Here is a 6,000-nt window from a genome sequence, read left to right as displayed (position 1 = left end):
TCCCCCACCTCGTTGTCCCCCTCTCTCTCTGTCCCCTCTCTCTCTGTCCCTCTCTCTCTGTCCCCCCTCTCTCTGTTCCACCTCTCTCTCTGCCCCCCCTCTCTCTGTCCCCCCTCTCTCTGTCCCCCACCTCTTTGTCCCCCCCTCTCTGTCCCCTCTCTCTCTGTCGCAATCTCTCTGTCCCTCTCTCTCTGTCCCCACTCTCTCTAACCCCCTCTATCTCCCCCCCTCTCTGTCACCCTCTCTCTGTCGCCATCTCTCTGCCCCCCTCTCTCTCTGTCCCCCTCTCTCTCTGACTCCCTCTCTCTGTCGCTCTCTCTCTGTCCGCTCTCTCTGACCCTTCTCTCATTATGTCCTCCCCTATTTCTCTCTCTCCCTGCAGCTTCGCTCTCTCTCTCCATCTTCTCTCACTCTCGATCCCCCTACCTTGGTCTTTCTCTCCCCACTGCCCTCCGTTTCTCTCTGACTGAATATCTCTCCCTCCTGTGCCGCCCTTCCTCTCTCTCTGACACACTCTGTCTCCCTGGTCCTTCTCTCTCCCTCTGACCCAGAGACTGGGTGTTGGTGGTGAGTCTGCGTGTGTGACGGGGTGGGGGGGGGGGGTGAAATGATCGAGAGATGTAGAAAGTGGTGGGTGGGGAAAATGGGGTAGAGAAGGAATTGCGGGAGGAAGACAGAGACGGCAGGAGAGAGAGAGAGTGAGGGTGACGGGGAGAGAGAAGAATGGAGGCAGGTGGAGAAACTCATATTGGGGGTGTGAGAGAAAGAGGGGGAGAGTGAGGCAGAAAGAATAGTGGAGGTAGGTGGAGAAACAGGGGTTGGGGGGATGTCTGAGAGGGCACGAGAGAGAGTGAAAGGGAGAGGTGGTGAGAAAGAGAGAGAGTGCAGAAAGAGAGAGAGAGGGAGAGAATTGAGGGGGAAAAGTGGGGGAGAGGTAATGGGGAGGCCAGGTTGGAGTGGGGGGGGGGAGACAGAGGGAGTTAAACCCAGCTCCTGGGCTCAGTGGTCGGTCCCCTTCCCTTCCCTGAGGACCAGGACTTGGGGCTGAGTCTGTGTCTCTCCAGCTCAGCTTCTCCAACACAAAGACACACAACAACATCGGTCACTCTGCTGCTCGGCACGCTTTAATCAACATTTTTATTGTTTACAAACGGAAATGATGGATACAGTCAGTGGGATGGTGCCTTTCCTCACCGGCCCCTGAGTTGTGAGAAACATTGACATGTTTCTCTGTAACCCCCCTGTGGGATAAGGATGGACAAACCAGTGCTACCCTCAGTCTGTTACCATAGCGACAGGCTAATCCATCGCTGAAACACTGAACTGAAATGAGAAAATCCCGGATGGATTGATTAATGAGGGAATTTGATGGATGGATGGATTTGGGTGAAGGGATATTTCAGCACATTCTTCAGCTGCTGCCTGAACTTAGTCTGGGTCACGGCATAAATCGCGGTGTTTGTGCAGCAACTGACGAGCTGCAGCATGAAGCCCAATTCCTGCACAAAGGGCTAGAGAGACACAGGGGTATCCACAATCCAAGAAATCCGTCTCCATATAGAATACAGCATTAACATTGACCATAACAGGATAAAATTGGCAGAGATCACAAACAGTAAAATGATGGATTTTTTTCGGTTTCTCATTTCAGTGTCAGACTGAGCCTCCCCATTGGTGTGAGCGCGGAGTCTCCTGCGGGCTCTGCTGGTAACTAAAATGTGTCTGACGGTGAGAACATTGAGCAGCAGAATCAGGAGAAATGGGACACACGGGGTTAGAATGTGGTGGAGGAACTCGATTGTGACCCAGACAATGGAGTCACGAACAGCGAATGTTACATCACAAAACCAGGGGCGGTTCCCCAGCCAATACCGAGCCGTGAACATAAAATACCAGGAAATGTTCTTTAAACAGCTCAGCACAGTCACTGCTCCCAGAACCACAGCCCCCGTTTTCTCACGGCAATATTTAGTTTTCAGCTTCTGGCAACAAATGGCCACAAACCGATCAAAGGTGAAAGTGACGGTGAACCAGACAGAGCAGTCAGTGGCTGCAAAAGCAGGACGGCGTGGATATTACACACGGGGACGGAGTCCCTCAGGAAATAAAACTGTTCCCAATAAACAATGGGAATGTGTCTCAGGATCAGGTCGAGGATAATGACCAAGAGATCCGCCGCTGCCATGGCCCTCAGGTAACGTCTGACACATGGAGACAATCCACAATCTTTATAAAGCAGGACGTAGATGGTCACTACGTTAACTGTGAGGAAGGAAAACAAACCCATTATCCATCAGCTTGGAGGCAAAGGGACCCGTTTGATCGGGGACCCAGTGAGATTTTCAAATGTGTCCCTGTATTCCGGGAATTATTAAAATAATTGGAGCTGGAATAACAAATGGGAAGATCGGAATTACTGACAAAAATGTCACATAAATCACAAGAAACCCTCCATCCCCAAACGCACAGAGACACATCCAGAAGGACAAGTGGTTTCTAGAACATTCCCACACACTCGATCACTCGAGAGCAGACACAGGTCACTCCTTCCCAGTTCCTAATACGGAGGGTGGAAATGTTGCTGTCCTGAAGGATTCTCTCCCAGTTTCCTGAAGACAAACGGAGTTTGGGAATTTCTGTATTTTGGTCTAAATTGTGGTCGATCCTGTGTCGGGAAGAAATGTAAACGCAGGGAAAACGTATCCACCCCTTTAACTGCTTGAGTGGCCTTTGGAACAGTCTCCTTCTCCCTGGAACGGGACAGAGAGAGGGGGACGTCCGGCCGTTCACAAACAATGTCAGGGACAGAACTTTCCGGGGAATGTCAGTTATAGAATGTCAGGGACAGAATATTCCGGGGAAGTCCTTAACCTGTCCATCACCTTTCCCCCCTACCCACCCCACCAACATGATGTCCTGTGCCTGGACACACTGTAACATTAATGGGGTGAGAGACGGAGGGTCCAATCACAGGAATGGGAACTAAAGGCATTGCCAAATCAGCTGAAAGGGTGAGATATACCACATTCTGAATCCACCTCACAGAACCAGCCCAGACACCAGACACCCAGAGGAGACATCTGTTCACTGTGGAACACTGTACAGACCAGGCCAGTGTCCTGCTCAGTACAACCCAGCAATCTGTCCAGATTCATCCATTACACTGGTCAATACAACCCAGCGATCTGTCCAGAGGGGAACAATGCACAGACCACAGCAGGACATTGATCAATAAACCCAGACCATATATCTGTCCAGCACCGGAGCTGTGTAGACCACAGCAGTGCATTAATATATAAACCCGGACGAGATATCTGTCCAGCACCGAGAGCTGTGCAGACCACAGCAGTGCATTGATCTATAACCCCGGATTAGATACCTGTCCAGCACGGGGAGCTGTGCAGACCACAGCAGTGCAGTATTTATAAACCTCAACGAGAATGACTGACCAGCACAGCGAACTGTGCAGTGATCACCCGTGAATTAATTTGCAAACCTGGAGCAGTTACCCTCTAAGTGAGTAGGACTGTGTACCCCACCCAACTGCATTGATCTGTAAACCAGGAGCGGTTACCCTCCCAGAATGTAGAGCTGTGTACACCACCCCAGTGCAATGCTCAGTAACACGATGTTAGATCCCTGCCCAGTGTGGGGAAACTAGCAGCCCGCGCTGGAAGTGACAGGATGTGCAGCTCCATATCTGCATTGTGCCCTAACAAGGGTGTGCTCTGGGTGTGAACATCACTGCCAGAGAGAGATGGTGGGGGAATCAGTTTAAATATCACCACATGGGCGGGGTTTGGGAAGTAGACAGAGAGGGGGAGACGGAGAGACAGTGTCGTGGAAGGATGTGTTCCCAGGTTTCAGAATACTGAAAGCTAGACACTTCGATAACATGCTGTAACAAGAGCCTGTCTTCCCAGGAAAGATGGGAAAAAGGGATATTGGTGTGAGGTCAGATGATGGAGAGTTTTGGATGAGCATTTGGTCTCCAGCTTTGTAAATGGAGTCCTTCATGGCTGGAGGTACACACCATCACCCAGATACCCCTGGATATTCCGTGATCCCTGACACTGGGGCCATCTTTAAAAGCCCAATGGGCACATGATTAATCTTTCTCAGGTTGGAGCTGCCCTGCACAGTTTACCCCGAGCATGGCAGATATGGAGCAATTACACCACGGTTTGTCAACAGGGGCACTGAGGTCCTGGTGGATGGGCTAGTACGGAGGGGGACCATTCTCTTCCCAGAGGAGGCCAAACCAACAGACCCATCGCGCATGGTCTGAGTTCACCACCCAGCTCAGTGTAGTATCTGGGGTCTGAAGAAATGTCCAGCTTTTCAGGACAAGCATCAATAACCTTCCCCAATCTGTCAGGATAAGGGTCACCGTATTCTCTCTGCTCCCTCACACTCACTGTATATCTGTTATAGCACCGACCCCCGAACAAGGCTCATGGTCCTCCACTCTCACTGCCGCATGCTGCACCTTCTCTCTCTGTCTCTGTCTCTCTGTCTCTGTCTCTTTGTCTCTCCCACTCTCCCTCCCTCCCTCCACTTCACACCCACACTAATAACACTGCATGGATACAACACTGTGGACTGACTCCCTCCGGACACCTCACCTTGACCCCCTCCCCACCTACACTAACACTATCAGTAGGACCACACCCACCCCTTCCCTCACTCCCTCCCTCTCTTCCTCCCATTCCAGGAGAAACAGCCTGGAATAGGACAGAAAGGGCCTATCCGGGTGGTAGAGTGCCCAATATACGTTCCCTCACCCCCCACCCCCTGCCATATGGGGAGGACCCTGGTACAAGCCGGAGAGGACCGTGACACCTCGTGTGGAGATTCTGAAACATCCACGTTCCACCGACGGAGTAAGGAGCAAAGTTCAGTGAAGGGCAATTCTCACTTTAAACCCACTGGCAGCTCCGTTTTCCCCCTGCCACAATTTAGAAGCCATGGCCCTAAAGCCATCTCCCTTTTGTGTAGAGCTGGTACAAATGGATTCCCCACAGTCTCAGTGGGCAGGAGGGTGGGCTCACAACACATCGTCACCACCACCTCCCAGGAAGGGAGCACGGAGACCCCCTCCTACACCTCCTCCTTTAAACAGCTCAGATACTGAAACTATTCTGTGATAGTTACTGCTATCCCCACTTGCCCTGATATCTTCAACAATCTGTGCTCATATACACCCAGGGCTCTCTGCTCGTGCACTCCCTTTATAACGGTATAGTCTGTTTTAAACTGTCTTTCATTGTCTTTCCTACGAAAGTGTATCACCTCAAACTGCTCTGCATTGATCCCCACCTGCCTTACACCTGAACACTACACCAATGTGTGATTGTCCTGTTAGAGTTCCACACTCTCCTCCATAGACTTCAGAGTTCTGACAGGTTCGGTGCCATCTTCAAACATTGAAATTGTCATAGTGTCACAGTCCCTATGAACCAACTGAAATCCTGCCCCATACTTACGAGTGTGAGCAAGTGAAATACTGATGTATTCCTATGGACAGGGTCGAATAATGTCATGCTGGCAATGGAGCAACAAAAGTCCTGACACACACCAGACGCAGTAAATGAAGTATTGACAAACCACAGAGCAAAAGAAATCGTATAGGTGCCACTTATCGATTTCATCAGGGTATAATGTGATGAAGTTGAAAGTGTGTACTGTACCTTTAAGAGAGAGGGAATGCTGTTCTGAACTGAGACCTTACAAGCACCTGTGATATGAGAGGATGGCAGACCCAGAAACAGTATATTGATATAGAGCTGGAGTCGGGTAATAAGCAGTTAAGAGAAAGGGGGTCCCAGAATTGTGAATAGTTGATGTAAAATGTTCACTTTCAGAGTGAAAAAAAAAATGATGTTTTTATTTAAACAGTGGAGTTTGGGAGTTCTCTGTCCCTCATATTTTAATAGTTTACGAGGCGTATTGAGCATTTCTTTATATTTCATTTAAATTACCAGATGAGCTTCACGCCGT

This window comes from Chiloscyllium punctatum, chromosome 28 (genome assembly GCF_047496795.1).
Source record: "Chiloscyllium punctatum isolate Juve2018m chromosome 28, sChiPun1.3, whole genome shotgun sequence".
NCBI lineage: Eukaryota > Metazoa > Chordata > Chondrichthyes > Orectolobiformes > Hemiscylliidae > Chiloscyllium > Chiloscyllium punctatum.
The sequence above is the reverse complement of the archived record's forward strand: the minus strand, read 5'-3'. Positions refer to the sequence as shown.